Here is a 10,925-nt window from a genome sequence, read left to right on the forward strand (position 1 = left end):
CTTGGGTTATTTCATAATACAGCAAACTAATGACAAGGAAAAGGGTCGTTCCAGTTCCCTATTTAGCTTTTTAAAAAAACACGACTCAACATAATATTCCTTCTGACTGGGAAAATTGTACCAGCTTCCTTTCAGTAAAAACAGTGTATCCATTATGGATGAAACCTAATTTCACCCAGGGTCCCTCTCCGTGGGCCCACAGTGAGGGGGACGCTGTTGCTCGTTGCCACAGTTGGTTTGTCTTCAAACAGAAAAATGGGATGCGTCTTGCCCGATACAAGTATCTTCACTGCACTGTAAATACATTTTGAGTTCCCCAGGCCCTGATGCTGGAGGAGAAATACAAGGCTGTTGGAGATTGCTTTGCCCTGAGTATGTATGGAGTTGAATTTCCCTCTGACAGTTTATTTTTCTGTCAGTCCATCCTCATCTGCTGTTTGTTTTGCTAAGAAAATAGCTTGGGACTCAGGGCTTCCCAGGTAGCACAGTGGTAAGAAATCTGCCTGTAATGCAGGAGACGTAAGAGATACAGGTTCTATCCCTGGGTTGAGAAAATCCCCTGGAGGTAGGAAACGTCAGCCCACTCAATATTCTTGCCTGGGAAATCCCATGGATGAGGAACTGGCGGGCTGCAGTCCATGGGGTCACAAATGGTCAGGCATAACAGCACACATGCACACACAGCGTTCCTGTACCCCATGCAATGCCAGGACCTGAGCAGAGCTTGTTCTGCTTGCTGACTCCAGTGTGATGGGAGACTCACACCTCTGAATTTAGTTAGAGCTGGAGACTCTGTCCTCTGACACCCACCCACCCCTCTGGACATACTCTAAACAGTAGGACCCTTGTAACTGACTGCAGGAGGAACTCAGGGGAGAAAAGGTTTGGGGAAATGCCCACTTGACCTTTCTAACAACATGCTCAGAGTCCAAGAGAACGCACTTGACTTAAGAAGTAGGTCAGAGTGCTGCTGCCTTGGTGTTTTCTCTGCCGTGATCGGCCAGCTAGCGATCCCCCACAATGCACTTCCTCTGTCAAGGGCACACTTTCTCCATCCGTCTTGTAGGATCGATGGTGACAACCAACAGGCGGCTAAATTCAAAGCAAGTGGAAGACAAACAGGGTCCAGCGATTGCCTTCAGCTTTGCCACGCATGCTTTTGGTCCCATCAGCTGTCAAACATTTTAAATAAGTTTATAAACTGCGGAGAGGAAAAGCTAAGTGGGAGCAGTATACTTTTGCTTCTTTTTTTTGGCCTCGCTCCTGGCAGGATCTTAGTTACCCAACCAGGGATCCAACACACACCCCTGGACAGTGGAAGTGCAGGGTCCTAACCATTGGACCATGAGGAAAGGCCCTACTCGCTTCTTTTTTGTTGAAAACCCACACATAATTGACCTCATGCTGGACAGATTACAATTTCCAACCAAATGTAAGAGGTAAAGAGGTGTTCAGGATCAAAGAACCTCTGACACTCGCTTCCTAACTCAGGCTCCGTCACTCTGTTGCTGGTCCCCCCCGTGCACATCACAGGACGTCTAGGAGGCCCAGCGTCTGGCCGCAGGTTGAGCCCCCTGTAAACATTCTTCGTGTCTGACCTCCCCTCACTTCCTCCACTGCCACCCTCTCGGCCTCATAAGTTCTCTCTCCCTTGACCCCACCACTGAGTGGTCCACGTAGCAGCCATTGTGATCCTGCCAAGATTCCAGGCAGATCACAACACACCCCTGTTCTCCACCCCCAGAGGGCTTCTCTTCGCTCCATGAATAAAATGCAGAAACTCTACAAGGCCTGTGAGGCCCTCCGTGATCTGGCCCTGCTCCCCGCTCTGATCTTAGAACCACCTCCCCATCGCCGCCACCCCCTGCCCCCTGTACCATCCTGCCCATTTCTCCACAATTGTCAAATTCCGGAAGCCTCTCGTTCCCTCTTCCTGGGCTCCTCTCCCACCCCTCCCCCTGGATCACCCCCTGGCCTCGCTGAAATGGCTGTAAGACACTCTGTGTCCATCTCTGCATTTATCTCATGACTAATTCATTATCTGTCTCTGTAGAGCATAAGCCCTGTGGAGGCAGGGCCTGTTATGCCCAAGTTGTGAAATTTCCCAATGACCACCAGGGAGCCGATATCCGATGCAAAAGCAAGAGAGTTTTTATTACCAAGCTCAAGCTGGGGCTCCTACCAATTCCGACGCAGCGGCTATAGGGAGGAGACCCGGGTCTTGGATTACATTGCTTATATAGGGAGTATACATGGAAAAAAGGATTTCTAGGTAGGGGAACGTCTGATTGGTCACTTTCTTTAGAAGGGTTGTGTCTTGGTTCTTGATTGGTCCCTATTGTCTAGGTAGACCACAAGTTCCTGAGCATTCAGTTCAGTTCAGTTCAGTCGCTCAGTCGTGTCCAACTCTTTGCGACCCCATGAATCACAGCACGCCAGGCCTCCCTGTCCATCACCATCTCCCAGAGTTCACTCAGACTCACGTCCATCAAGTCAGTGATGCCATCCAGCCATCTCATCCTCTGTTGTCCCCTTCTCCTCCTGCCCCCAATCCCTCCCAGCATCAGAGTCTTTTCCAATGAGTCAACTCTTCACATGAGGTGTCCAAACTACTGGAGCTTTAGCATCATTCCTTCCAAAGAAATCCCAGGGTTGATCTCCTTCAGAATGGACTGGTTGGATTTCCTTGCAGTCCAAGGGACCCTCAAGAGTCTTCTCCAACACCACAGTTCAAACGTATCAATTATTCAGTGCTCAGCCTTCTTCACAGTCCAACTCTCACATCCATACATGACCACAGGAAAAACCATAGCCTTGACTAGACAGACCTTAGTCGGCAAAGTAATGTCTCTGCTTTTTAACATGCTGTCTAGGTTGGTCATAACTTTTCTTCCAAGGAGTAAGCATCTTTTAATTTCATGGCTGCAGTCACAATCTGCAGTGATTTTGGAGCCCCAAAAAATAAAGTCTGACACTGTTTCTACTGTTTCCCCATCTATTTCCCATGAAGTGATGGGACCAGATGCCATGATCTTCATTTTCCGAATGTTGAGCTTTAAGCCAACTTTTTCACTCTCCTCTTTCACTTTCATCAAGAGGTTTTTTAGCTCCTCTTCACTTTCTGCCATAAGGGTGGTGTCATCTGCATATCTGAGGTGATTGATATTTCTCCTGGCAATCTTGATTCCAGCTTGTGTTTCTTCCAGTCCAGCGTTTCTCATGATGTACTCTGCATATAAGTTAAATATGCAGGGTGACAATATACAGCCTTGACGTACTCCTCTTCCGATTTGGAACCAGTCTGTTGTTCCATGTCCAGTTCTAACTGTTGCTTCCTGACCTGCATACAGATTCCTCAAGCGGCAGGTTAGGTGGTCTGGTATGCCCATCTCTTTCAGAATTTTCCACAGTTTATTGTGATCCACACAGTCAAAGGCTTTGGCATAGTCAATAAAGCAGAAATAGATGTTTTTCTGGAACTCTCTTGCTTTTTCCATGATCCAGCGGATGTTGGCAATTTGATCTCTGGTTCCTCTGCCTTTTCTAAAACCAGCTTGAACATCAGGGAGTTCACGGTTCACGTATTGCTGAAGTCTGGCTTGGAGAATTTTGAGCATTACTTTACTAGCATGTGAGATGCGTGCAGTTGTGCGGTAGTTTGAGCGTTCTTTTGCATTGCCTTTCTTTGGGATTGGAATGAAAACTGATTTTTTCCAGTCCTGTGGCCACTGCTGAGTTTTCCAAACTTGCTGGCATATTGAGTGCAGCACTTTCACAGCATCATCTTTCAGGATTTGAAAGAGTTCGACTGGAATTCCATCACCTCCACTAGCTTTGTTCATAGTGATGCTTTCTAAGGCCCACTTGACTTCACATTCTAAGATGTCTGGCTCTAGATTAGTGATCACATCATCATGATTATCTGGGTCGTGAAGATCTTTTTTGTACAGTTCTTCCGTGTATTCTTGCCACCTCTTCTTAATATCTTCTGCTTCTGTTAGGTCCAGACCATTTCTGTCCTTTATCAAGCCCATCTTTGCATGAAATATTCCCTTGGTATCTCTAATTTTCTTGACGAGATCTCTAGTCTTTCCCATTTTGTTGTTTTCCTCTATTTCTTTGCATTGATCTCTGAAGAAGGCTTTCTTCTCTCTTCTTGCTATTCTCTGGAACTCTGCATTCAGATGCTTAAATCTTTCCTTTTCTCCTTTGCTTTTCGCCTCTCTTCTTTTCACAGCTATTTGTAAGGCCTCCCCAGACAGCCATTTTGCTTTTTTGCATTTCTTTTCCATGGGGATGGTCTTGATCCCTGTCTCCTGTACAATGTCACAAACCTCATTCCATAGTTCATCAGGCACTCTATCTATCATATCTAGACCCTTAAATCTATTTCTCACTTCCACTGTATAATCATAAGGGATTTGATTTAGTTCATACCTGAATGGTCTAGCGGTTTCCCCTACTTTCTTCAATTTAAGTCTGAATTTGGCAATAAGGAGTTCATGATCTGAGCCACAGTCAGCTCCCGGTCTTGTTTTTGTTGACTGTATACAGCTTCTCCATCTTTGGCTGCATAGAATATAATCAATCTGATTTTGGTGTTGACCATCTAGTGATGTCCATGTGTAGAGTCTTCTCTTGTGTTGTTGGAAGAGGGTGTTTGCTATGACCAGTGCATTTTCTTGGCAAAACTCTACTATTCTTTGCCCTGCTTCATTCCGCATTCCAAGGCCAAATTTGCCTGTTACTCCAGGTGTTTCTTGACTTCCTACTTTTGCATTCCAGTCCCCTAGAATGAAAAGGACATCTTTTTGGGGTGTTAGTTCTAAAAGATCTTGTAGGTCTTCATAAAACCATTCAACTTCAGTTTCTTCAGCGTTACTGGTTGGGGCATAGACTTGGATAACTGTGATATTGAATGGTTTGCCTTGGAGACGAACAGAGATCATTTTGTCAATTTTGAGATTGCATCCAAGTACTGCATTTTGGACTCTTTTGTTGACCATGATGGCTACTCCATTTCTTCTGAGGGAGTCCTGCCCACAGTAGTAGATGTAATGGTCATCTGAATTAAATTCACCCATTCCAGTCCATTTTAGTTCGCTGATTCCTAGAATGTTGACGTTCACCCTTGCCATCTCTTGTTTGACCACTTCCAATTTGCCTTGATTCATGGACCTGACATTCCAGGTTCCTATGCAATATTGCTCTTTATAGCATTGGACCTTGCTTCTATCACCAGTCACATCCACAGCTGGGTATTGTTTTTGCTTTGGTTCCATCCCTTCATTCTTTCTGGAGTTATTTCTCCACTGATCTCCAGGAGCATATTGGGCACCTAATGACCTGGGGAGTTCCTCTTTCAGTATCCTATCATTTTGCCTTTTCATACTGTTCATGGGTTTCTCAAGGCAAGAATACTGAAGTGGCTTGCCATTCCCTTCTCCAGTGGACCACATTCTGTCAGGCCTCTCCACCATGACCCGCCCGTCTTAGGTTGCCCCACAGGCATGGCTTGGTTTCATTGAGTTAGACAAGGCTGTGGTCCTAGTGTGATTAGATTGACTAGTTTTCTGTGAGTATGGTTTCAGTGTGTCTGCCCTCTGATGCCCTCTTGCAACGCTTACCATCTTACTTGGGTTCTCTTACCTTGGCGTGGGTTATCTCTTCACGGCTGCTCCAGCAAAGCACAGCCGCTGTTCCTTACTTTGGACGAGGGGTATCTCCTTACTGCCACCGTTCCTGACCTTCAACGTGGGATAGCTCCTCTAGGCCCTCCTGTGAGATTTTGGTCTGGGGTCCAATTGGCTCGTGGGTGGTGGGGTGAGATCAGGGAATTTCCAAAAACTCTTGGATTTCCAAAGTCTCTTTTCCCGGAACCTTACAAAATGGAGTTTTTCTGTTAACAAAATGGAGTAGCTTAGATTCTTCAGGCCGTCATCTCCACAGCACTTTATCCAGCATCTCAAGTGATTCTCGGTCCAGACTACGTGCTCAGGAAGTGCTCTTTTTCTTGTTATAAGTGCATTATTTGTTTTCTCTTAAACGTTTTATTTTGTATTGGGGTATAGCTGATTAACAATATTGCGATAGTTTCAGGTGGATATCAAAGGACTCAGCCATACATATACATATATCCATTCTCCTCCAAACTCCCCTCCCATCCGGGCTGCCACATAACATTAAGCAGAGTTCCCTGTGCTATACAGTAGGTCCCTGTTGGTTCTTTATTTTAAATATAGCAGAGTGTACATGTCCATCCCAAACCCCCTAACTATCCTTTCCCCCAATCCTTCCCCTCACTGGCAACCGTAAGCTCGTTCTCTAAGTCTGTCAGTCTCTTTCTGTTTTGTAAATTCACTTGTGTAATTTCTTTTTCAATTCCACATATGAAGGATGCCATAATGATACTTCTCCTTCTCTGTCCAACTTATTTCCCTCACTATGATCATCTCTAGGTCCATCCATGTTGCTGCAAATGGCATTATTTCATTCTCTTTAATGGCTGAGTAATATTCCAATATGTCTATGAACACATCTTCTTTATTCAAAGTGCTTTTTGAGTGAATAACCCCTTCTTGGCTACAAGAGGCCCCTGTAGTCAGTCTCTTAGCCCAGGATCAAGACAGAACTGACTAGGAAAGCCGTTTATAACAAGTGAGAGAAGATGGCTTGTACACCGCCCTCAGCCCGCTTTGGGGGCAATCCCTGTTCCCACCCACCCCACTAGGGACAGTCTGGGGCTGCACTAACCAGAGGCCCTTCCCCCGCTTCCAGGCCACCACCCACAGCTTCTCTCGCTTCTGGGGTCTGCCTTCTCTAACTGCAGACCACCCCCCACACACCGCCATTCCTGCGGTGTCTCCTGGAGCGCCTGTCGGTGCGCAGCGGCGGGTGTCACTCACCTATCCGTTCACAGGTTCCCCGCCTCCCCTCCCCATGACCATCAGATCACAAGCTCAGTGAGGAAAACAGGTCAGCTTTTCATTGCTGGGTCCACCAGCACCTGGCATGGAAGGGACTCAGTAGTGACCACATGGTGGCGCCTCTTCAGTGAGCAAAGGAGCCAATGGATGGCTTTAGGGAAGGGGCTGGAGCTGGAGAAATACTTGTCTGTGCCCCACTGGGACCAACGCGAGTCGGGGTGTGGGGCACAGGCCCTGTGGGACTAAGTCCAGGGCGGATACAGCTCTCTCTGTTTCGGGAAGAAAATGGCCAGCGTCCAGCCAAGATGAGTGACTACCATTCCTTCTTAAGTTACCCAGCCTTTGTTTTTCAAAGTGCAGTATCTGTTCACTCTTTCCTGTATCCTCAGGGCTGTCTTGGCCCAACGCCCAACAACTTAGCAGCAAGGTGTTCTTAGTCAAGTTGGCTTCTTGGCCACAATTTCTCTCTCTCTTTCTCTCTCGCTTTGCTTTTTCAAACACATTCACACAGAATCTAGTGTCTGGTTCCATCTTCTCCCCTAATCATCACTCACTTCTGGCAGGTAAGAGCCAACACGTGCATCCAGGTCAGTTTAAAGAAATGGGACCCCCAACCTGGCTCATGGGTTGGAGGTGCTGCCTAGGAAGTGGAAACCGAAAGAAGGAGGATCCCAAGTGCAAGACAGCAGGTCAGCTAGACTGAGGGGTGAAGATGGTGCATCAGGGTCTCGGTAGAAGCCCGTCTGTCCTCAGCAGACAGCCGGCTCTACCCACAGCTCCTCTCTCTAAAGTGAAGTCCAGAACAGAGCCGCCGAGGCTGCTCAGGATGGGGGTGGGGAAGCAGGGGTTGAGACAGGAAACTCTGAAGAAGGCAGAGAGGAGTGCCTGGCAGAGTAACTCCATCCCAAACATCTAAAGACAAGACAAACAATCCCCAGAGCATTAGCCAGGCGAACACAAACAAGCCCCCACCCCAGCTTCAACAAACAGACAAATACAAATCAAACAAGGCATCCTCAAGGGAAGAAGCCTGCCCCTCTCGTCCACTGAGCAAGTGACCGTCCAGGTGCCATGAGTTGGGCCTGGTGTGCTTACGGTCTGGAGAATTCTGGAGCAAGGGGCGTTGGGGATTGCAGCAGAAGCGGGAAGTAGACAGGCCATTCCTGCTTCTGCCCTGGAGTCCTCAGGTTCTAGGTTCTTTAGCCAAATAACTAATTGGCCATAAGGCAACTCTGCTAGAAAAATAAAAGAGGGACTTTAAAAAGGACACAATGAGAAATGAATAACAAAATTAGACTATTGCAAAATCAAAATACCTGAATACATTTAAAAGATGTATAGGGAATTCCCTGGCAGCCCAGTGGTTAGTTCTTGGCATTTTCACAGCCCAAGGGCCTGGGTTCAATCCCTGGTTGGGGAACTAAGATCCCAAAAGCTGTGTGGCATGGCTAAAATTTTTTAAAATAAATAAAAAATTTTAAATTAAAATAAAAGTAAAAGATATATAGATTCATGGCAATGCTGTGCAAATAACTTAATTTCCTTTGTGGACTGGACCGCAGTGCTAATCTTCCAAGTCTTTCATTCATAGTATTAGCCTTTTTTTTTTCTTATATTATTTGTGGATTCATCTCCTCATTTGGCATCACGCTGCTTATTTTTCACTAAAATTTCTCTTTGCAGTAAGAGACGTGTCAGTTTCCAGGCCTGAGTTTGCGCCAACCTCCATCTCGTGCTGTGAGCCCCTCTACTGCTCGGGGCCCCGGACACAGGGTCGGGTGGCCTCTGGAGAGACGTTCCTACAGGAAACCAGGGTCCAGCTCTGCACCTTCAAGACTCTCAGCCTCTCTCCCCTCCAGTGCAGCGAGTTTCAAGATAAGAAACCAACTCGGGTTTCTGTGATGCTTTGTGCTTTAGAAAAAAGACTCAGGCCTTGGAGTGACAGGTAGTTGGGAGGATGGAGGAGGGGAGAGACGCCAAGGGGGTCTGGGCAGAAGAGTGCGGGTCACAGAAAGAGGTCCACACTTTGGGGGGAGAGGTGACTGCAGAGGGAAGATCCCGGGTTGCTCCCAGGCCAGGGAGGCAGTGTGGTGCCACTCCCTAAGAGGGGGCCCCATTCCCCAGCTCATGTCCTCTTCCTGTCTGTAGTCACTGTTGACTCAGACTGCTGGGCCTACCTTCTGTGGGAACCACCCCCCACCTCACCCTGTCCTCCAGCCCCAATCTACACCTAATCCAGCCTCCCTGAAACAGTCCTTCCCTGGTGGCTCAGATGGTAAAGAACCTGCCTGCAATGCAGGAGACCTTGGGTCAGGAAGATGCCATGGAGGTGGGGATGGCAACCCACTCCAGTATGCTTGCCTGGAGAATCCCATGGACAGAGGAGCCTGGCGGGCTACAGTCAATGGAGTCGCAAAGAGTTGGACACAACTTAGCAACGAACACTCGCTTTTCACTGATCTCCCAAGCATGATAGGATGGCCTAGGGTCCTAAGCCTCTGCCCAAAAGTTTCCAGAGCAGGAACTGCTTCCATACACTCCTCCCCTCCCTCCCTCTCCCCACCTGCTGAGTCCCTCCAATCTGAATGACCCAGTGATCTATCCACCCAGAGGACCTGAGCTCACTTTGCAAATAAGGATGGAACCGTTTGCCCTAAAACCTACCGAAATCATGGCAGAGACTCATTCAGGCCTCTCAGAGTGAATTTGGCATTTGTTCACATCCAGGTGTAGATAATCTATACAGAAATGGGAGAAGAATGTACAGCTAATGTCATAGCAGAGTGTGTGCCTTTAACCTACCTTCCTGTACCAATTTAGACTCATAATTACCAGTGACAGGAAACTCGACTGAACCTGGCTTACGAGAAGTAATGTATTGGTTCCTGTAGTTGAAAGATCCAGAAACATCTGCCTTCAGGCATGGCTTGATCCAGGCGACAGAATGTTCTCTCTGCTGGTCGTTGGCCCCACTCATAGCAGGCTCTCTCCCCTTAAGAAGCAGACACCCCCTGGACACTCATTCATTCCTTTATTCACAAATATCTGTCTACTACGTACCTTGGGCCAGGTGCTGGGGGTGCCACAGTGAACAAAGCAACCCCCCCTGCCTTCTGCCTGCCACAGCTTGAGAAGAAACAATAAACCCTGGTAACTGTGCTCCCCTCTGCAGTGGGCGGCTGGGTGACTAGCGACAGCTTCTTGTTCAAGACAGGAGAGAAAGGAAGTCTCGACATTGAGATGCTGGCTCCGATTAGCCTGACTTAGGGTTTGGGCTTCTTCCTGATCCCATCAGCCTGGTTCACGTCCATCAGCCCATGTACAGGACACAACTGTCCCTGCCCATCATGAAGTTTTGAGGAGCCTGCTAAGAAGGGGCTGGGCAAAGGGGAATTGCTTTGCAGTCTGGTCCTCAGAGAGGCCTTGGAGTCCTGACGGTGAGGAAATGGACCCCAGGAGAGGCCCAGCAAAGGCAGTGCCCAGCGACTGCAGATCCTCAGATGGCCAGCACCATGAAGGCAAGCCTGATCATATACCACTGTGGTCTCCAACTCATTGTAAGAAAGGTCTGTTTATTCCAAGGCCATTAACTAGGTGAAAACCCAGGGTATCTCACTACCTGCTCTTTACAGCAAGTCAGCCACACCCACGGGACTTCCCAGGCCTGCACCCTCTTCACAGAGGTGGAGCCGTCCTTAAAGCTAAGTCAGTTCCCGTCAAGACCGTTTGCATCAGCCCCTTTCAACTTCAGCTGCTATCTTCTTCAAGTAAAGTGCTTCTTGGAAGACACTTCCACTTTCTCAGGAAATTGTTTAGGGAACACTTTGGATGGAAGAGTCAGGAACGAGCCAGGCCGGTCCATCTTCCAGCCGCTCTGACCCTGAGCATCTGTAAGCATCAGGTTCCCCTCTGTTCAGCTCCTGCCCAGACACTTGGAACACGAAAGCATCTGCCGAGAGCTTGGCTCCCCAACCCTGGGCTGTGGGCCCCTCCCTTGGA

Source organism: Ovis canadensis, chromosome 11, assembly GCF_042477335.2.
Source record: "Ovis canadensis isolate MfBH-ARS-UI-01 breed Bighorn chromosome 11, ARS-UI_OviCan_v2, whole genome shotgun sequence".
Classification (NCBI taxonomy): Eukaryota; Metazoa; Chordata; class Mammalia; order Artiodactyla; family Bovidae; genus Ovis; species Ovis canadensis.